The following is a 23,482-nucleotide window of genomic DNA, read 5'->3' as shown; positions in this document are numbered from 1 at the left end:
CAGCACCCTTCCCCAGGACAAGGTGGGTGCCCTGCTCTGACCGTGATTCTGCTGCTGATGTCTGGTGTTTTATCCCTTTCTTCCAGCCCAGGACCTGCTGGATCTGGTCTTTGAAGTCTGTGTAGCGAGTAGCCAGGGCTATCCGAGCCTCTGGCACTGGTACTGGGCGCCCGCCGCCCAGACTGTGGGAAGCTGCTGCCATTCACGGTACGGCCATGGGGTGGTGCTGCTGTTCCCCGGCAGCACAGGCTGCTGTCCCTGCTCTGACCAGTGACGGCGCTGGCGGCACCTGCCCCGTCATCGGCCTCTTTGTGACCCAGCCCCCCTGACGTCAGCACGCCGCTGTTAAAGGGATCGGCGTTTAGCCGAAATTTCAGCGCCTGTCGAGCAGCTGGATGGTGCAGCTGGTGGCAGCAGCGCCTCCTGCTGCTACATCAGCCCATTACACACACACATAACAGATTGCTCTCCTTACTGAACATTATTGATATTATTGCTTCATACACAATGCCAGCCTATCTTCAATTAGAAATTGTGTTTATTCCAATTATAAGACCCTTGTCAGACCCCACTTGGAGTACTACAGGAAGGATGTGGAAGCTATTGAAAGGGTGCAGAGGAGATTTACGAGGATGTTGCCTGGATTGGGTGGCATGCCTTATGAAGATAGGTTGAGGGAGCTAGGTGTCTTCTCCCTGGAGAGACAAAGATTGAGAAGCAACCTGATAGAGGTTTATAAAATGTTGAGAAGAATAGATAGGGTGGATTCTAGGAGGCTATTTCCCAGGGCTGAAATGGTCGCTATGAGAGGACACAGGTTTAAGGTGCTGGGAAGCAAGTACAGAGGAGATGTTAGGGGTAAGTTTTTCACTCAGAGGGTGGTGAGTGAGTGGAATCGGCTGCCGTCAGTGGTGGTGGAGGCAAACTCACTGGGGTCTTTTAAAAGACTTCTGGATGAGTACATGGGATTTAATGGGATTGGGAGTTACAGATAGTTCTATGGCTTGGTAGGTATGGATATGATCGGCGCAACTTGTGGGCCAAAGGGCCTGTTTGTGCTGTAGTGTTCTATGTTCTATGTTCAATAACTATCCATTTCCCAGGACCCGCCCTCAACGGGGATTCCTCCTGACACAGTTACAGCTTTTAAACCTCAAGCAGAGTCATAGGGTGGAATTTTACTGGCACATCTGCCCAAGATTCGCATGATCTCGCTGGAGGCCAATGGAGAATGCTGTTCTCCAAGCCAAGCCTGCCCCCGGAATCGGGGCTGGCATGCCGGTAAAATTCTGGCCATAGAATTTTACAGTAAGAAGTTTCACAACACCAGCCCCTCTCTGATCAGAACCTTCCACACACTTGACGAAGGAACAGCATTTCCGAAAGCTTGTGGGATTACTATAAAATAAACCTGTTGTACTTTATCCTGGCGTTGTGAGACTTCTTAGTGTGTTTACCCCAGTCCAACGCCGGCATCTCCACATCGAATTTTACAGCATAGAAAGAGGATCTTTGGCCCAATGTCCATGTTGGCCATCAACATCTATTTGTTCTAATCCCATTTTCCAACACTTTGTCTGTAGCCTTGCATGTAATTGCATTTCAAGTGCTTATCTAAATGCTGCTTAAATGTTGTGAGGGTTCCACCCTCCCTAAAGCACTGTGGGTTCTGAAATCTATCAAAGCATCAAAATGGATGAACTGACAACGCAAATAGAAATGAATGTATATGACCTGATAGTCGTTTGAGACCTGTTACAAGATGACCAAGGTCAGGATATTGAAGGGTAATTTATATTTTTGAAGGATAATTTCGATGGACTGCAATAGTAAAGAGTCATAGAGGTTTACAGCATGGAAACAGGCCCTTTGGCCCAACTTGTCAATGCTGCCTTTTTCTTAAACCCCTAAGCTAGTCCCAATTGCCTGCATTTGGCCCATAACCTTCTATACCCACCTTACCAATGTAACTGTCTAAATGCTTTTTAAAAGACAAAATTGTACTCGTCTCTGCTACTACCTCTGGCAGCTTGTTCCAGACACTCACCACCCTCTGTGTGAAAAAATTGCTCCTCTGGACACTTCTGTATCTCTCTCCTCTCACCTTAAACCTATGCCCTCTAGTTTTAGACTCCCCTACCTTTGGGAAAAGATATTGACTATCTAGCTGATCTATATCCCTCATTATTTTATACTACGCCCCTCATTATTTTATAATATCACCCCTCAGCCTTCTATGCTCCATAGAAAAAAGTCCAGTCTATCTAGCCTCTCCTTATAACTCAAACCATCAAGTCCCGGTAATATCTTAGTAAATCTTTTCTGCACTCTTTCTAGTTTAATAATATCCTTTCTATAATAGGGTGACTAGAACTGTACACAGTATTCCAAGTGTGGTCTTACCAATGTCTTGTATGACTTCAACAAGACATCCCAACTCATGTATTCAATTTCTGCCCAATGAAACCAAGCATACTGAATGCCTTCTTAACCACTCTGTCCACCTGTGACTCTACTTTCAAGGAGCTATGAACCTGCACATCTGGATCTCTTTGCTCTGTAACCTTCTAGTGGTTAGCACTGCTGCCTCACAACACCAAGGATCCAGGTTCAATTCCATCCTCGGGTCACTGTCTGTGTGGGGTTCGCACTTTCTCCCTGCATCTGTGTGGGTTTCCTCCGAGTGCTCCAGTTTCCTTCTACAGTCCAAAGATGTGTGGGTTAGATTGATTGGTCATATTAAATTAACCTTAGTGTCAGGGGTATTAGTAGGGTAAATATGAGGGGTGAAGGGAATAGGGCATGGGTGGGATTGATGTCAGTGTAGACTCGATGGGCCCAATGGCCTCTTTCCGCACTGTAGATTCTATGATCTCCCCAATGTCCTACCATTAACTGAGTAAGTTCTGCCCTGGTTCAATCTACTAAAGGCCACACTTGGAATACTGTGTACAGTTCTGGTCACCCTATTATAGAAAGGATATTATTAAACTAGAAAGAGTACAGAAAAGATTTACTCGAATGCTACTGGGACTTGATGGATTGAGTTATAAGGAGAGGCTGGATAGACTGTGATTTTTTTCTCTGGAGCATAGGAGGCTGAGGGGTGATGTTATAGGGGTCTGTAAAATAATGAGGGGTATAGATCAGCTAGATAGTAAACATCTTTTCTCAAGGGTAGGGAAGACTAAAACTACAAGGGCACAATTTAAGGTGAGAGGAGAGAGATAGGAAAGTGTCCAGAAGGGCAATTGTTTCACACAGAGGGTGGTGAGTGTCTGGAACAAGCTGCCAGAGGTAGTAGTACAGGCGGGTACAATTTTGTCTTTTAAAATGTATTTAGATAGTTACATGGGTATGATGGGTATAGAGGGAATATGGGCCAAATGTGGGCAATTGGGATTAGTTTAGGGGTTTTAAATAAAAGGGGCGGCATGGACACATTGGGCCAAAGGGCCTGATTCTATGCTGTAAATCTCTATGACCTCTCATTTATCTAAATTAAACTCCATCTACCATACGTCAGCCCGGTGGCCCAATTGATCAAGATCCCTTTGCAATTCGAGATAACGTTCTTCACTGTTCACTATGCCATCAATCTTGGCGTCATCTGCAAACTTACTAACCGTGCCTTATATTCTCATACAAATCATTAATACAAATGACAAATAACAGTGGACCCAGCACTGATTCCTGAGGCACACCACTGGTTACAGGCTTCCAGTTTTGAAAAACATTCCTCTACAACCACCCTCTGGCTTCTGTCATGAAGCCAATTTTGTATCCAATTAGCTACCTCACCTTGGATGCTGTGAGATTTAACGTTATGCAACAACCTACCATGCTGTATCTTGCTAAAGTCCATGTAGACAAATCAGCTGCACAGCCCTCATCAACTTCTTGGCTACCCCTTCAAAAAACTCAATCAAATCTGTCAGATATGATTTTCAACTCACAAAGTCATGCTGACTGTCCCTGATCAGTCTTTGCATCTCTAAATGCCTGTAGATCTTGTTTCTCAAAATACCTTCCAACAACTTACCCACCACAGCTGTGAGGCTCACTGGCCTGTAGTTCCCAGGCTTTTCCCTGCAGCCCTTTTCAAAAAAAAGCACAACATTTGCCACCCACCAATCTTCAGGCACCTCACCTGTGACTATCATTGGTTCAAATATTTCTGCTAGGGGACCCACAATTTCTTCCCTAGCATCCACAAATGTTCTGGGATATATTTCATCAAGAAGGCAGTTTACCAACACCTTCTCAAGGGAATTGGGAATGGGCTTAGCCAGGCAAACCCACATCCTATGAAAGAATAAAAAACACATGTAACTCCTCTATTCAAGAAAGGAAGACAAGAAAGGAGATGACTACAGGCCAGTTTACATCTGTCATAGGGAAAATGCTACAATATGGTATTATGGAAGTTATAGCAGGACACTTAGAAATCAATAGCCAACGTGCTAATGTGAAACTTTTGACTAATTTATTGGAGATTTTTCAGGAAGTAATATGGCTAACAGGGAACCTGCAGATGCAGTGTACTTGGATTTCCAAAAGGCATTCAATAGAGTGCCACAGCAAAGATTACTATGCAACATAAGAGCTCATGGTGTATTATTGTGGATCGAGGATTAGCTGGTTCCCATCTTATGCTCCCTAATTGGGAACAGAAACTGTCAGGGAAAGGCACAAATGAAAAGTGGAGCTTGTTCAGTGAACAAATACTGCGTGTCCTTGATAGGTATGTCCCTGTCAGGCAGAGAGGGAATAGCCAAGTGAGGGAACCATGGTTCACAAAGGAGGTTGAATGTCTTGTCAAGAGGAAAAAGGAAGTATATGTAAAGGTGAGAAAACAAGATTCAGTTGGGTCACTTGAGTGTTACAAGGTAGCAAGGAATGAGCTAAAAAAAACGGGCTTAGGAGAGCTAGGAGGGGGCATGAGATGCCCTTGGTGGGTTGGATCAAGGAAAACCCCAAGGCTTTTCACTCTTATGTGAGAAATAAAAGAATGACCAGGGTGAGGTTAGGGCTGGTCAACAATAGTAGTGGGAACTTGTGCATGGAGTCAGAAGTGACAGGTCATTAGAGTGCAAGTCTTTACAGCCAATCTGCTATTCAAGTCTTAAAGGTGCAGACAATGTGAGTGGAGATAGCATTAATCATAGGTTAAAGATATGTGTATTGTCTCCAGACAGGACAGTAAGTGAGATGTTGCAAGTTTAGGCAAGTCATGGGGGTTACAGATAGTATGCAGCTGTATAGGGCATTGGTGAGGCCACAGCTGGAGTACTGTGTGCAGTTTTGGGCGCCGCACCTGCGCAAAGATATTTTGGCCTTGGAGGGAGTGCAGAGGAGGTTTACTAGGCTGATACCGGAGTTGAGGGGGTTGAGCTATGAGGAGAGGCTGAATAAACTAGGCTTGTACTCGTTAGAGTTTAGAAGAATGAGGGGAGAGCTCATTGAGACATATAAGATGATGAATGGGATGGATAGGATAGAGGTGGAGAGACTCTTCCTGCTCAAAAAAGACAGTAGGACTAGGGGGCACAGCCTCAAGATAAAGGGGGGGCGGTTTAGAACGGAGTTGAGGAGGAACTTCTTCACTCAAAGGGTGGTGAATCTCTGGAATTCTCTGCCCGTTGAAGTGGTGGAGGCTACCTCGCTAAATATTTTTAAGACGCGGGTTGATGGGCTTTTGATAAGAAAGGGGATTAAGGGTTATGGGGAGAGGGCGGGAAGGTGGAACTGAGCCGTGACAGATCAGCCATGATCTTATTGAATGGCAGGGCAGGCTCGAAGGGCTGGATGGCCTACTCCTGCTCCTAGTTCTTATGTTATGTTCTTATGTTCTTATGACATGAACCCAAGATCCCGGTTGAGGCTGTCCTCATGTGTGCAGAACTTGGCTATCAGTCTCTACTCAGTGACTCTGTGCTGTCATATGTCATGAAGCCGTGGGGTGTATGCCTTCATGACATATGACAGCGCAGAGTCGCTGAGCAGAAACTGATAGCCAAATTCCGCAAACATGAGGACAGCCTCAACTGGGATCTTGGCCTCTTTTAAATAAACAAACTCAAGTTAAATCAGGACAAAGTAAAAGAGGCAGCTCCCCAAAAGGAAGGGGAACAGCCTGAACAAAATCCAAGTACAAAGGAATCTTAAAAACGTCAAATTAAAATGTGAATATTAGGGCCGATAATGCATCCCAGTCCCTGCGGTGCCCAACGGGCAACCGGGATCTTGGGTTCATGTCACACTATCTGTAACCCCCATGACTTGCCTGAACTTACAACATCTCACTGACTGTCCTGTCTGGAGATAATACACATCTCTTTAACCTATGCTTAATGCTATCTCCACTCACATGTCTGTACCTTTAAGGCTTGAATAGCAGATTAGCTGTAAAGACTCGCATTCTAATCAGTATTCTGTAAACTGTGTGTGCCTTTACATGCCTTGTTTCTGATCAGAACTCTCCACTCACCTGACGAAGGAACAGCATTCTGAAAGCTTATGGCGTTTATAGAACATAGAACATAGAACATTACAGCGCAGATCAGGCCCTTCGGCCCACTATTTACTATCAAATAAACTTGCTGGACTTTAACCTGGTGTTGTGATACTTCTTACTGTGTTTACCCCAGTCCAATGCCAGCATCTCCATATCATATCTCATAGAAGACAGAGGGTGGTGGTAGATGGAAAATTTTCAGACTGGAGACCAGTTACCAGCAGTGTACCACAGGGATCAATACTGGGTCCTCTGCTTTTTGTGATTTTTATCAATGACTTGGAGGAGGGGGCTGAAGGATGGATCAGTAAATTTGCTGATGACACCAAGATTGGTGGAGTAGTGGTTGAGGAGGAGGCCTGTTGTAGGCTGCAAAGAGACATTGATAGGATGTACAGCTGGACTGAAAAATGGCAGATGGAGTTTAACCCTGGTAAGTGCAAGTTGATTCATTTTGGTAGGACAAATTTGAATGTGAATTACAGGGTCAACGGCAGGGTTCTGAAGAATGTGGAGGAACAGAGAGATCTTGGTGTTCATATCCACAGATCTCTGAAGGTTGCCACTCAAGTGGATAGAGCCGTGAAAAAGGCCTATAGTGTGTTAGCATTTATTAACTTGGGTTTGAGTTTAAGAGCCATGGGGTTATGCTGCAGTACATTTGGAATATTGTGTGCAGTTCTGGTCACCTCATTATAAGAAAGATGTGGAAGCATTGGAGAGAGTGCAAAGGAGATTTACCAGGATGCTACCTGGTTTGGAGGGTAGGTCTTATGAGGAAAGGTTGAGGGAGCTGGGGCTTTTCTCTTTACAGTAGAGGAGGATGACAAGCAGCTTAATAGAGGTTATAAGATGATGAGAGGGATAGATAGAGTGGACACTCAGTGACTATTTCCTCGGATGAATGTAGCTGTTACTCGGGGGCTTAACTTTCAGGTTTATGGTGGGAGATATAGGGGTATGGAATGCACTGCCTGCTGTGACAGAGGATTCAGACACTTTAGGAACTTTCAAGAGGTTATTGGATAGGCACATGGAGCACACCAGAATAATAGGGAGTGGGATAGCTCGATCTTGGTTTTGGACAAAGCTCAGCACAACATCAGGGGCCAAAGGGCCTGTACTGTGTTGTACTGTTCTAGTCTATGGTTAACAGGGGACAGAGAATAGGGATCAATGGGTCATTTTTGAGTTGGCAAAATGAAACCAGTGAAATCTCACAGGAAACAGTGCTGGATCTCAACTATTTATAATCTATATAAATGAGCTGCATGTTCTCCTCCTCTCCATCTTAAATTGAAATGCCGAGTTCCAGATTCCCCCATGAGGGAAAATATCCTCTCAGCATCAAGCTTGTCTACTGCCCCCACCCCAGAGTCATTTGTGTATCAATAAGATCATTTCTCATTGTTCTGAACTCCATAATGTGTATCTGTTCAACCCTTACAAGACAGCAAAGTCTAAACTCGCCAAACCGCATCCAATTAAAGAATATCCCTCTTCAATAAGGAGACCAATATCTGTTACAGTGCTCTGGGTGTGGTCAAGACATTGTAACAAGACATTGCTGCTTTTATAACCTATACCCCCGCAATAAACAAAGGCATTTCATTTGTTTTCCTAATCACTTGCTGACTCTTTGTGATTCAAAAACACAGTCTCCCTCCACTTCATGTAATTTCAGTGCAATTGTCTATTTTATCCCTCACATTCTGAATGTTTTGAGTTGACTCCTTCCTCACTGAGTTACATCGAACATTCTGTGTTTGAGCATCTGAACCCTGTGTAAACCAATAGAAATGATTACAGCACCAAGTGTCCGGACACTCTGCCCCCAAATGCAATGTAATTCTAAGCAGTGCTCACTCACTGATCTCTCATTTTCACTCAATTTGATTACGCTGCCTCAGCACAGCTTTGAGTACAGCCTTTGCTTTGGAATTTGGGTAGATATTGACAGTAGCCTGATGCTGTTATACTTTTACTGTATTTGAAAGATATTTGAATTAATTGTTATGTCTATGCACTTTGAACTGTTGCTTTGCAGTCTTGAATCAGTCTCTCAGAACTGAAGGAGTTAACGCAAAGAGGGGAAATATCTCTGAACTGTCTCCCCTCCCCTAGACACTCCACATCCCAGTGAACAAACCAGAGACAACCTAGATACCCCAGAGCTTCAGAGCCCCAGATACTCCAACACTCCACATTCCAGAGACCAGACCAGAGAGACTCCCCCCAGCCTAGGCACCCCCACCACCAGAACCCAGACCCCAGACCCACACCCCGCAGGCAGTGCCAGCTGGACCACACTCCGAACACGTAACGCGGGGATCGGACCTCACTCCCGGCGGGCACTGCGGGGATCGGACCTCACTCCCGGCGGGCACTGCGGGGATCGGACCTCACTCCCGGCGGGCACTGCGGGGATCGGACCTCACTCCCGGCGGGCACTGCGGGGATCGGACCTCACTCCCGGCGGGCACTGCGGGAAACGGACCTCACTCCCGGCGGACAGTGCGGGGATCGGACCTCACTCCCGGCGGGTATTGCGGGAGGAGGTGGTGCCTGGAGGTGAGTTTGAGGGTTTTCTTCTGAAATGTTGCCGAAGATTCACATAATCTGATAGAGTCAGTACTGAGGGAGTGCCGCACTGTCAGAGGGTCAGTGCTGAGGGAGTGCCGCACTGTCAGAGGGTCAGTGCTGAGGGAGAGCCGCACTGTCAGAGGGTCAGTGCTGAGGGAGTGCCGCACTGTCAGAGGGTCAGTGAATGAGACTCCAGGGTGGTAGTCTGCTTTGCTGGTGCCAGGTTCCTGGATGTCTCTGAGCAGGTAGAAAGCATCCTAAAAAGGGAGGGTAATGAGACAGATGTCCTTGTCTATATTGGTATAAGTGATGTAGGCAGAAAGAGCAGGGAACAAATTAGGAAGTTGGGTAGAAGGTAGCAATCCCTGGATTACTCCCCGTGCCACTTGCTAGTGAGGCTGGGAACAGGGAGATTGTGCAGCTGAGCCCGTGGCTGAAGAACTGGTGCAGGAGGGAGGGTTTCAGATTCGTGGATAACTGGGAAGTCTTCCAGAGAGGATGGCACCTGAACAAGAAAGATAGGTTACACCTGAACTGGAGGAGCACCAATATCTTGGCTGGGAGGTTTGCTAGTGTGGTTCGGGTGGGTTTAAACTAATGTGGTACTGGGGCGGAGATCAGAACAATAGGTCGGTAAGCGTAGAGACTGGGGACGAGCATGGGGCTAAAATAAGGCTACCTAAGAGGAAGAACAATCTGGGGGAGGATGAACTCAGTGGGCCTGGAGGTCTGGAATGCATCTGCTTCAATGCAAGGAGCGAAACAGGCAAGACAGATGAACTTAGAGCCCTAATACATGCGTGGAACTTGGATGTGGTTGCAATGACAGAGACTTGTTAAAATAAGGACAAGACTGGCAGCTGAATATTCCAGGGTATAAGTGTTTTAGGCGAGACGGTGGGGGAGTAGCAATTCTAGTTAGGGAGCATATTACAGCGGTATAGAGGGTGAACAATTGGGAAGGATCATGTAACGAGACACAGTGGGTAGAACTCAGAAACAGGAAGGGCACAATCACTATGCTGGGGGTATACTACAGGCCTGCCAGCAGCCCACGGGAAGTTGAGGAATGGATATGTAAGGAGATTCTGTCAGGTGTAGAAAAAATGTTTGTTGTAGTGAGAGATTTTAATTTCCCTCGTGTAGACTGGAATCCCCTTCGGGCTGGGGGTCCAGACGGGGATGAATTTGTAAAATGTATCCAGGAACGTTCTTTGGAACGCCGCATTGTCAGAGGGTCAGTGCCAAGGGAGAGCCGCATTGTCAGAGGGCCAGCGCTGAGGGAGAGCCGCACTGTCAGAGGGTCAGCGCTGAGGGAGTACCGCACTGTCAGAGGGTCAGCGCTGAGGGAGAGCCGCATTGTCAGAGGGTCAGTGCTGAGGGAGAGCCACACTGTCAGAGGGTCAGTACTGAGGGAGAGCCACACTGCCAGAGGGTCAGTGCTGAGGGAGAGCCGCACTGACAGAGGGTCAGTGCTGAGGGAGAGCCGCACTGACAGAGGGTCAGTGCTGAGGGAGTGCCGCACTGTCAGAGGGTCAGCGCTGAGGGAGTGCCGCACTGACAGAGGGTCAGTGCTGAGGGAGTGCTGCACTGTCAGAGGGTCAGCGCTGAGGGAGTGCCGCACTGTCAGAGGATCAGTGCTGAGGGAGAGCCGCACTGTCAGAGGGTCAGTGCTGAGGGAGAGCCGCACTGTCAGAGGGTCAGTGCTGAGGGAGTGCTGCGCTGTCAGAGGGTCAGTGCTGAGGGAGTGCTGCGCTGTCAGAGGGTCAGTGCTGAGGGAGAGCCGCACTGTCAGAGGGTCAGTGCTGAGGGAGTGCTGCGCTGTCAGAGGGTCAGTGCTGAGGGAGTGCTGCGCTGTTTGAGGTGCCATCTCTAATGAGATGTAAACCCAAATTCTCTATCAAATATGTGTAAATAATTCCAATGAAACCTCATCAATTTTCAGTTTAGGTGACAATTAATATCCCACAATCTGCTCTGTATCTGGAAATGGAAGGAAAGAATTAATTGAGAAAAATTGCAATCGCACTAAAGTGGTACTCATTAAATTGTAGAATTACATGAGATGGGGTCCTGATGGACTTCATTCTAGAGTATTAAAAGAATTGGCTCTGCAGATAGTTGGTGTGTTTTTTTTTGAATTATCCAAACACCCTGGATTTGAGAATAGTGAAGTACCTCTGTTATTCAGAAAGGGAGAGAGATGGATGGAAGACAGGCTAGTTAGCTAACATCTGTTGTAGAGCATATGTTATGAGCTACTATTAGAGATATTATAAGCGGGCACTTGAATACGTTCAAGGTAACCAGGCAGATTCATCATGGTTTTGAGAAACAGAAATTATGTTTTTGTGTTGATCGATGAAGTAATCTGTGATGTGGATAAAGGATAACTAATAGACGTACTGTACTTAGCTTTCAGGAAGGAATTTGATAAGGTGCCACCTCAAAGGTTATTGGTGTGGAGTGTAATATGTTGACAGAGATAGATTGGCTAGCTAACATCAAATGGAGAGTAGGTATAAATGAGTCTTTGAGATGGCAGGATGTAAAGAGAGCTCTGCCGCAGGGATCAGTGTGGGGGCCTTGGCTTTACTATATATAAACGATTGGATGGAGACTATTTTTGCAGATGACTCAAAGATAAGTGGACAAGTAAATTGTGAAGAGGACTTAAGAAATCTTCAAAGGGTTATTGATAGGTTAAGTGAGTGGCAAAAATCTGACAAATGAAGCATAATGTGTGATGATAGTAGTGCAATTGATCTAATTTTTTTATGTATCTGAGGAGAATAATTAAAAAATCAGCTTTGTGCTACAGGCAGTCAACTCAGACTCCGGGACAACAAGCTAATTACACATTTCGGCCTTACAAGTTTATATTTTAAGTATAGGTAATGGACTTTGTTTACTTAAGTTCCCCTAGGAGTTCTGATTAGAGTGATTGACAGGGTCATGTGATGATGTGGCTTTTGTGCAGTCCTGGGTCTGTACCAGAGAAAAGCTTTTTCAGCAAGCAGTTTAATTGCAGCTGAAGCATGACTGAACTTGGAAGGATTATGCAGGTTCTGGGACTCTATCTTTCTCTGAAAGGTCCACGACTGTTAACAATGTTAAAGTATGCCTGAGTTTGCTAACTGTTTAAAAGTGGATTTGATTTATACATGAATGTGGCTTAGTTGGAACTAGAACAGTCATAAACTGGAAAATAAAGTTGCTTCCTTTTGTTATTAAATATTGTTCAACTATTACTAGTTAAGTTGCTAGATTTCATAGAATTCTACTTATACTGTGTTAATGAATAATGTTTGTTACGATAAAAGATCCCTACTTTGTCAATAGAATCATTCCTGGAAGGAAGTATCCTTTCCTCACATTTATGCCAAAATACAAAAAAATTGTTGGGGTCTAGTCTGATTTCATAATATAATTTGGGATTAATGTGTGGGCAAATATGAAATTGTCTGTTTCGGCAGGAAGTGAAAAAGAAGCTTATTATCTAATGGAGAGAGATTGCAGAGTTCTGAGGTGCAGAGGGATCTGGGTGTCCTTGTGCATGAATCACAAAAGGCTGGTATTCAGGTACAGTGAGTAATTGAGAAAGCTAATAAAATTTTTTACCATTTGTTGTGAGGGGAAATTAATAGAAAAATAGGAGGTTATGCTTCAGTTGTATAGGGCATTGTGAGATTACATCTGTAGTACTAAAGAGCAAGAAACAGTACAGCTTCGGAACAGGTCTTTTGGCTCTCCAAGCCTGCACCAATCATGTTTATCTATCTAGATCCACCACTTATATCCCCCTGTTCCCCGTTTTTCATACGTTTATCAAGATAAGTCCTCAACCACCTCACTTAGCAGTGTATTCCAGGCCCCCAACACCCTTTGTGTAAAAATATTTCTCCCGCACAACTCCACTGAACGCCCCCTTACTTTGAACTTGTGCCCCCTTGTAATTGTTATTTCTACCCTGGGAAAAAGCTTCCAACTGTTTACCCTATCTGTACCTCTCATAATTCTATAAACTTCTATCAGCTCACCCCTCAACCTCCATCTTTCCAGGGAGAACAATCCCAGTTTTATTCAATCGTTCTTCATACTGTCCATACCAGGCAACATTCTGGTAAATTTTTTCTGTACTCTGTCCAAAGCCTCCACCTCCTCCTGACGGTGCGGTGACCAGAATTGGATGCAGTATTCCAAATTTGGTGTAACCACCATTTCATACAACTGTAACATAATTTGCCAACTTCTATACTCAATACCCCGTCTGATGAAGGCAAGCATGCCATATTCTTTCTTCACCATCTTTTCCAACTGTGCTGCCACTTGTAAGAATCTACGGACCTGTCTGTATGTCCATGCTGCTGATGGTTCTGCCATTTATTTCATAGCTCCCACCGATTTGGATCTACCAAAATGCATCATCTCATATTTGCCCGGATTAAATTCCTCCTGCCATTTCTCTGCTCAGTTTTCCAGCCTATCTATATCCTGCTGTATTCGCTATCTGCAACTCCAGCAATCTTAATATCATCCACAAATTTGCTAATCTGACCAGCTACATTTTCTTCCAATATATTACAAGCAGCAGAGGTCCCAGCACTGATTCCTGCAGAACAGCACTAGTTACAGACCTTCATTCAGAAAAACATCCTTTCACATCTACCCCGTGTCTTCTATGGCCAAGCCAATTCTGAATCCATTTAGCTAGTTCACCCTGATCGTGTGAGATTTAATCTTTTGCACCATCCTGCCATGAGGGGCCTTGTCAAATGCTTTACTAAAGTCCATGTAGACAGCATCCACAGCCCTTCCCTCATCAATCATTTCTGTTACCTCCACAAAAAACTCAACTACATTAGTGAGACATGACCTCCCTTGTACAAAGCTATGCAGTTTGTCACTAATAAGACTATTCAGTTCCGAATGTGTACAGATCCTATTCCTAAGAATTTTCCGCAACAATTTCACCATTATTGACGTCAAGCTCATTGGCCTATAATTAACCGGGTTATCCTTGCTACCCTTCTTAAATAATGGGACAACATTGGCTAGCCTCCAAAACTCTGGGACCTCACCAACAAAGAAACAAAGATTTCTGTTAGAGGCCCAGCAATTTCACCTCTTGTATCCCTCAGTAATCTAAGATAGATGCCATTTGGCCCTGGGGATTTGTCTACTTTAATGCTTGTTAACTCGCCCAACACTTCCTTGTAATGATGACTGTAATGAATACTGTGTACAATATTAGTTTCCTTATTGAAGGAAAGATTTGATTTGCTTTATTATTGTTGTATATATTGGTATACAGTGAAAAGTATTGTTTTTTGCGCACCATACAAACAAGGCATACAATAAATAGAACATAGAACATTACAGCACAGAACAGGCCCTTCGGCCCATGATGTTGCGCCGACCAGTTAAAAAGCAATGACCCTCTAACCTAAACCAAACCCTTTCCATCCATAAACCTATCCACGGATCTCTTAAATGCCCCCAAACTAGGCGCATTTACAACTGCAGCACGCAGGGCGTTCCAATCCCTCACCACCCTCTGGGTAAAGAACCTACCCCTGACATCCGTCCTATAACTACCACCCCTTAATTTAAAGCTATGCCCCCTCGTGCTAGCTTTCTCCATCCGAGGAAAAAGGCTATCACTGTCCACCCTATCTAAACCTCTAATCATCTTACATGTTTCAATAAGGTCCCCTCTTAGCCGCCTTCTTTCTAACGAAAACAACCTCAAATCCCTCAGTCTCTCCTCTTCTTCGGGGTATTGAGTATAGAAGTTGAGTTAAATAGAGAAGGAAAGCAGAGGGTGCAGAATGTAGTGTTACAGTCATAGCTAGGATGTAGAGAAACATAGAAACATAGAAAAACTACAGCACGAACAAGCCCTTCAGCCCACAAGTTGCACCGATCATATCCCTACCTACTAGGCTTAGCTATAACCCTCAATCCTATTAAGTCCCATGTAATCATCCAGAAGTCTCTTAAAAGACCCTATCAAATTTGCCTCCACCACCACCGAGGCAGCCGATTCCACTCACCCACCACCCTCTGAGTGAAAAACTTACCCCGCCATCTCCTCTGTACCTACTCCCCAGCACCTTAAACCTGTGTCCACTCGTGGCAACTATTTCAGCCCTGGGAAAAAGCCTCTGAGAATCTGCCCAATCTATATCTCTCAACATCTTATACACTTCTATCAGGTCACCTCTCATCCTTTGTCTCTCCAAGGAGAAAAGACCGAGCTCCCTCAATCTATCCTCATAAGGCATGCCTACCAATCCAGGCAACATCCTTGTAAATCTCCTCTGCACCCTTTCAATAGCTTCCACATAGAACATAGAACATTACAGCGCAGAACAGGCCCTTCGGCCCACGATGTTGCGCCGACCAATTAAAAAGCAATGACCCTCTAACCTAAACCAATCCCTTTCCATCCATAAACCTATCCACAGACCTCTTAAACGCCCCCAAACTAGGCGCATTTACAACTGCAGCAGGCAGGGCATTTCATTCCCCCACCACCCTCTGGGTAAAGAACCTACCTCTGACATCCGTCATATAACTACCACCCCTTAATTTAAAGCTATGCCCCCTCGTGCTAGCTTTCTCCATCCGAGGAAAAAGGCTACCACTGTCCACCCTATCTAAACCTCTAATCATCTTATATGTTTCAATAAGATCCCCTCTTAGCCGCCTTCTTTCTAACGAAAACAACCTCAAATCCCTCAGTCTCTCCTCATAGGACCTCCCCTCCATACCAGGCAACATCCTGGCAAACCTCCTCTGCACCCTCTCCAATGCCTCCACATCCTTCCTATAATGTGGGGACCAGAACTGCACACAATACTCCAAGTGCGGCCACACCAGAGTTTTGTACAGTTGCAACATGACGCTGCGGCTCCTAAATTCAATCCCCCTACCAATAAACGCCAAGACACCGTTTGCCTTCCTAACAACCTTATCTACTTGATTCCCAACTTTCAGGGATCTATGTACACATACACCTAGATCTCTCTGTTCATCAACACTATTCAGAGTCCTACTGTTAGCCCTATACTCTACACATCTGTTATTCCTGCCAAAGTGAACTACCTCACACTTTTCCACATTAAACTCCATCCGCCACCTCTCAGCCCAGCTCTGCAACTTGCCCAAGTCTCTCTGTAAACTATGACACCCCTCCTCACTATCTACCACACCTCCGACTTTGGTGTCATCAGCAAATTTACTAATCCACCCAACTATACCCTCATCCAGATCATTTATAAAAATTACAAACAGCAGTGGCCCCAAAACAGATCCCTGAGGCACACCACTTGTAACCGAACTCCATGACGAATACTTACCATCAACCACCACCCTCTGTCTCCTATCTGCTAGCCAATTCCTGATCCAATTAACTAAATCATCCTCAATCCCCATACATCTGCATTTTCTGCAGAAGCCTTCCATGGTGAACCTTATCAAACGCCTTACTAAAGTCCATATATACCACGTCAACTGCCTTACCCCCATCCACCTCTTTGGTCACTTTCTCAAAAAACTCAATAAGGTTAGTAAGGCACGACCTACCCTCCACAGAACCATGCTGACTATCTCCAATCAATTCATTACTCTCTAAATAACTATAAATCCTATCCCTAATAATTTTTTCTAAAACCTTGCCCACAACAGAAGTAAGACTCATCGGTCTATAATTCCCGGGGAAGTCTCTGTTCCCCTTCTTAAACAATGGGACAACATTCGCTATCCTCCAATCTTCTGGCACTATACCTGTGACCAACGACAACCTGAAGATCAGAGCCAGAGGTTCTGCAATCGCCTCTCTTGCCTCCCAGAGAATCCTAGGGTAAATCCCGTCCGGCCCAGGGGACTTATCTATTTTCAAACCCTCAAGAATATCTAGCACATCCTCCTTATCAACTGCAATACTATCCAGTTTACAACCCTGTAACCCAGTGTTCTCCACAGCTACATTTATGTCTCCCTGCGTGAATACCGAAGAGAAATATTGGTTCAATGTCTCTCCAATCTCTTCCAGTTCCACACGTAACTTCCCACTGCTGTCTCTAACTGGCCCTAATCTTGCCCTAACCAGTCTTCTGTTCTTGACATATCTATAGAATGCCTTAGGATTCTCCTTAATCCTATCAGCCAAAGTCTTCTCATGTCCTCTTTTAGCCCTTCTTAATTCACTCTTCAACTCCCTCCTAGCCAATCTAAAGCTTTCCAGTGCACTACCTGAGCCCTCAAGTCTCATCCTGACATAAGCCTCCTTTTTCTTTTTAACCAACGAATCAACTTTTTTAGTGCACCACGGTTCCCTAGCTCTACCATTTCCTCCTTGCCTGACAGGGACATACATATCAAGGACTCGCAGTAGCTGCTCCTTGAAGAAACTCCACATTTCGGACGTTCCCAGACCCTGTAGTCTCCTGGTCCAACCTATGCTTCCTAATTCTCTCCTAATAGCCTCATAATTACCCTTCCCCCAGCTAAAACTACTGACCCGAGGTTCATGCCTATCCCTTTCCATCACTAAGGTGAACATAACCGAATTGTGGTCACCATCACCAAAATGCACACCAACTTCCAAGTCTAACACCCGGTCTGGCTCATTTCCCAGCACCAAATCCAATATAGCCTCACCTCTAGTTGGCCTATCTGCATACTGAGTCAAAAAACCTTCCTGCACGCTTTGTGTAAAAACTGACCCCTCTAACGAGCTAGAGCTATAGCTATTCCAATCAATATTAGTAAAGTTAAAGTCCCCCATAACAATTACCCTATTACTTTCACTCCTATCCAGGATTGTCTCCGCAATCCTTTCCTCAACCTCTCTAGAACTTTTAGGAGGTCTATAAAAGACTCCCAACAGGGTGACCTCTCCTCTCCTATTTCTAATCTCAGCCCATGCTACCTCAACAGACAAGTCTTCATCAAACTTCCTCTCTGACACTGTGATACCCTTGACTAATAATGCTACCCCTCCCCCCCTTCTACCTCCTTCTCTACTCCGACTGAAGCATTTGAACCCCGGAACCTGCAACAACCATTCCTGTCCCTGCTCTATCCATGTCTCTGAAATGGCCACAACATCAAAGTTCCAGGTACTGATCCACGCTGAAAGTTCATCCACTTTATTGCGAATACTCTTCGCATTAAAGTATACGCATTTCAAACCCTGCCCCGCTCCACCCCCACGATGCCGTGCATTGCAGTCCCCATCTATGTCCCCCTCACTTTCATCCCTGCTACTCAGGATCCCACCCCCCCTCTGAATCAGTTTAAACCCCCCTGCATAGCCTCTGCAAATTTTCCCCCCAAGATATTGGTTCCCCTCTGATTCAGGTGCAGACCATCACTCTTGTAGAGGTCCCACCTTCCCCAGAATGAGCCCCAATTGCTCAAGAACCTGAACCCCTCCCTCCTGCACCATCCCCTCAGCCACAAATTCAAACTTTCCCTCTCTCTCTTCCGCTCTAAACTATCCCGTGGCACAGGCAAGAGTCCCGAGATAACCACTCTGTCTGACTTGGCCTTAAGTTTCCACCCCAACTCCATAAATTTCTGCTTAATATCTCCTTCCCTTAACCTCCCTATGTCATGCGTCCCCACATGAACTATGACTTGGGGCTGATTCCCCTCTCCCTTAAGAGTCCTGAACACCCTCTCTGAAACATCCCGGACGCCAGCCCCTGGGAGGCAACACACCAGCCCTGAGTCCCTACCATTACTTCTGACTCTCCTATCTGTCCCCCTAACTGTGGAGTCCCCAATCACCAGGCCCAATCTTTTACATCCCCTAACCACCTGAGCCTTCACAACAGGCTCACCTCCAGAGACCTGCTCCCTTTGGCTATCTCCAGTTGATTCCTCCTCAACTGTAGCCTCCAGGACAGAAAACCTATTTTGGAGGGGAACAGCCCTAGGGGATTGTCCCCCCAATTGCTTCTTTCCCCTCTTCCTAGCAGTTACCCAAGACTCATTTTTAGGAGTGACTATCTCCTTGTAACTCCTATCAATGTCCGCCTCAGCCTCCCGAATTATCCGGAGTTCCTCCAATTCCAACTCCAGCTCTTAACATGCTCCTCCAGAAGCTGCAATCGTACACACTTCCTGCAGGTAAAATCAGCAGAAACACTACTGGTGTCCCTCACCACATACATACCACAGGAGGTGCAGCTTACTGCCTGAACTGCCATCCCTGAAACAATTTCCAGCAGGAAAAAAAAACTTCCCACACACTTATTATTAGGTTAGAGGAGGGGGAGGGTGGGATTCTCTACCAGTGTAGAGGATCGGGTATCCTCTCTGTGCCAAGTTATAGGGTCAGAGCTCCTGTAATGAGGGATGAGACTTGATGCAAGATCAGTCCATTCAAAAGTGTGATGGCAGTAGCAAAGAAGCTATTCTTGAGTTGGTTAGTACGTGATCTCAGACTTTTGTATCTTTTCCCGACGGAAGAAGGTGGAAGAGAGAATGTTCGGGTGTGTGTGGGGTCCTTGATTATGCTGGCTATGTTTCAGAGACAGAAGGGAGTGTAGACAGAGTCAATGGAGGCTAGTTTGAGTGATGGGCTGGGTTTCATTCACGACTCTTTGCAGTTTCTTATGGTCTTGGACAGAGCAGGAGCCATACCAAGCTGTGATATAATCAGAAAGAATGCTTTCTATGGTACATCTGTAGAAATTGTAAATGTGTTCGAAGCGGTTCAGAAAAAGTTGATCAGGTCAATACAAGGAATGGATGGGTTGTTTTATGAGGAAAGGTTAGACAGGCTGGGTTTGTATCTGCTGGAGTTCAGAAGAGTATGGGACAACTTTATTGAAACCTTCAAGATCCTGAGGGGTATTGATGTGGAGAGGATATTACCTCTTGTGGAAGAACCTAGAACTTGGGTTACACTGTTTAAAAATAAGAGGTCACCCATTTTACGCAGAGGTAAAGGGAAATCCTTTTTTCTTAGAGGGTCGTGAGTCTTGGAGCTGTCTTGGATAGGTGATGGAAGCAGAATCTTTGAATATTTTAAGGCAGTGGTGGATAGAATCTCGGTAAGTTAGGCATTGAAAATTATTGGAGGTAGGCAGGGTGCAGATTTGAGTTTACTGTCAGATTTGCCATTATTAAATGGTGGAGCAGGACTGAGGGGCTGAATGGCCTTCTTTGATTGTGTGTTTGTTTGTCCTTCATGTCCTGGCTCTTGTGCTATGACTAGAAACAGATTATCTGGTCGTTATTACATTCTAACGGAAGCTTGCAATGTGCACCTTCTGCATCTTAGAACCATAGAAATGTTATGGTGCAGAGAGAGAGAGCCATCCTGCTCATTCTGTCTGCATTGTCCAAAAACAGAAAAAAGGAGCCATTAATTTTGATTGTGTTTTCCAGTACCTGGTCCACGGTCACTCTATTCTCTCTCCATAGATTTCAGACCTGTTGAATATTCCAGCCTTTTCTGTTGTATTACATTTCAGTAAATGCTTTAATGCTGCGACATTTTGATACAAGCCACAGCATTGAAAGATTCTCTTCGTTATATAGTTAAATTAAGCATGTATGGATCAATTGTTATTGATGCAAATTTAGAGATTATTTATGGTAGTACTGTGGTTATGTAACTGAAATAATTAATCCAGGGGTTTGGACATGGGATAATTAAATATATCTGAAATGAAAAGCTAGTATCAGTAATAGTAAAAATGAAACTGTTAGAATGTTGGTCATTTCAGCTTACTTTAGGGAAGGTCTGGCCGATATGTGACTCCAGACCCACAGCAATTAGACTGTTCAGTGCTGTAAGATGGTGATTTCTGTGTCAAACATCGTCAGGAGCAGCAGACTGCAATTCCCAGATTCTGCAGTCCAGACTTGCAGTATGCTTTGCCATATAGAATCATAGAAATTGTACAGTGCAGAAGGCGGCCATTTGGCCCATTGTCTCTGCACCAACAATCCCACCCAGGCCCTATTCCCATCACCCCACATATTTACCCTCTAGTCTTTGGATCCCAGGACACTAAGGGGCAGTAGAGCCTGGCCAATGCACCTAACCTGCACATCTTTGGACTTTGGGAGGAAACTGGAGCACCCGGAGGAAACCCACAGAGATGTTTGAAATTAGTCTGATTCTGTTTATTCCATTAAGGTCCTCATTCAGTGATTATCTGTACTTTTGAGTAGATTAACTAATTAATCTATAAATGTAGTACATTCCTTGAACTATTTAAACTTCTGCCCTGGCTGAAAGAAAAAGACAGTAAGAAGTCTCTCAACACCCGGTTAAAGTCCAACAGGTTTATTTGGTAGCATAAGCCACAAGCTTTCGGAGCACTGCCCCTTCATCATATGGGGCAATGTTTGTGAACAGAACTCCCATCACCCGATGAAGGGGCAGTGCTCCGAAAGCTTGTAGCTTTTGCTACCAAATAAACCTGTTGGACTTCAACCTGGTGTTGTGAGACTTCTTATTGTGCTTACCCCAGATATTGGCGAAGGCCAATATCTCCACATCATGAAAGAAAAAGAAACATTAAAACTCACCAAGCAATAACCTAGCTACTTCTGTAATGCCTGTGGTTGTCAGCTCTGTCTTGTTGTTGGCCCCACATCCCAGATGCATCCCTTCCTTCCCTGCACCAAATGTCCTCACTCGCCCAGGTCCCTGAGTAAAGTCAGGACTGTATAGGAGCAATATTCAATGAGCTGCACTCTATGCTGCTACTTTCTGCTCATCTGCATCTCTCAACATCAGACTTTTTATAAAATACTGACTTTTGTCTTTCCAAAGTGCATCACATCATAACTCTGGACTGCTACTTATGACTTAAGGTCATGGTGAAAGGTTACTTCAGTGATTTGACTAGCTTCTAACTGTGACCAAGAGGGAAAAGTGAATCTTTCACCAAAAGGAGCACAATGACAAATAGTATTTAGACTACACCTTGAACGTAGTGAAACATTCCAAACATTTCTTCACAATTTAACAAGAAATATTAGAGCATATGGACAAGAACATGGTAAAAAGGTAGGTTTACAGGAGCATCAGGAAGGAGGTAGAGAGGATGGGATATACGGGGGTCGGGGGGAGCGGTTTGTGTTAGAAATGGAGTGGGGAACTGAGGGAAAGTGTAGTGGACAGTGTCTCCCCCACCACAGTATTGAGGATGTGTAGTGGACAATGTTTCCCTAGCATAGTGTTGTTGGTAAAATAATACCTCTGAAACTGTTCGTGAGCCAAAATAGAGTGGTTTTTATTTCAAAGCTCTGGCTTTTATTCCAGAGCTTTGGGAGAACTGATTCCTAAGAATGGACTACCAGACTTCTCGTGGAACACAAATACAAAGAGGTATTTACATATCATGAGTCTTAGTAACAAACATAACACAAACTTCCAATTCCAGTCAAAATCTTTGATCTTCCTTCTTCATTTACTGCTTCAGCATCTCTGTCTTTGAAGTTACTTGTGTGATTAACATAAACAGGCAAGGCTTGCAATGTCTGCAAAATAACATTCACACCTAACCATCTATCTTTATATTCACATCTGTCCATTTGCCTTTACATTCACAGTGGACCATTTGTCTTTATGAGAGTTAAACAATGAAAGAGCAGTATAAGCCTGGGAAGATCAGCCATGATGATGGGTTATGTTTGAGATATATTCTAGATACAAAACCCTTTCCCTTCTTCAATCCCCACTTTTGGTCAGGGCCAGGCCCAAGCATGGCCCCATGACCAATTCAAAGCCAAATATTATCAGCATATGGGCCTACCCCCAGTTAAAAACAAAAGACAACTTGGGGTTCTTTGTGCCCACACAATCAATAAGCACCCACTCAACCAACAACTAAGTTATCATACAGGAAAATACCAAAGTTCAAATCCAATACGAGACCTTGTCTTAACCTTGCGTGACCGGCAAGCACCCAAGCAAACATTGGCCTTTTATTTGTGCATCAGTCTCGATTGTCCTCTGTGTAGTCTAGTTCTTTGGTCTGGTCTGGCACTCTGGCTTTGGTTTTCCTTCCTTCTCGGGTGTGTGGCTCTCCTCGTGCTGGACATCACTGGTGATGGTCACCATTGTTGTAGTTCATTCCTGGTTGAGTTTTGCGTGTCTTTTGGTTATTGCCAATCAATCGATCAGGACTTGATCCCCCTCATCGATAAGAGTCCAGACAGGTGCTGCCACACTGATCTCTGGGTATGTCCCCAGCAGCCATGTCTGTAGGCGCTGGAGGCACACAGGTCACACAACTTCCTTCAGTCTTGAACGCGAAGCATGATAGGTCACAAACTCAGGACCAGTGTCTGTCAGGAATTCCCCAGTCAAACAACAGTCAAGCAAGGCCTAGACATTGGCAT

General features: G+C 44.9%; 1 protein-coding gene across 1 annotated transcript in view; it reads left to right on the top strand.

Annotated features, from left to right (window-relative positions):
* Positions 1-9,035: 9,035 nt before the first annotated feature.
* The window catches only part of fam217ba (family with sequence similarity 217 member Ba), a 35,807-nt gene continuing 21,360 nt past the window's right edge, over positions 9,036-23,482 (top strand). The window contains exon 1 of the mRNA XM_080205102.1: positions 9,036-9,088. The gene's annotated coding sequence lies outside the window, so the exon portion shown is untranslated. The remainder of the gene's footprint in view (positions 9,089-23,482) is intronic.

The sequence above is a fragment of the Carcharhinus amblyrhynchos genome, chromosome 16, assembly GCF_965287045.1.
Source record: "Carcharhinus amblyrhynchos chromosome 16, sCarAmb.v2.hapA, whole genome shotgun sequence".
NCBI classification, from domain to species: Eukaryota; Metazoa; Chordata; class Chondrichthyes; order Carcharhiniformes; family Carcharhinidae; genus Carcharhinus; species Carcharhinus amblyrhynchos.
The sequence above is the reverse complement of the archived record's forward strand: the minus strand, read 5'-3'. Positions and strand labels throughout refer to the sequence as shown.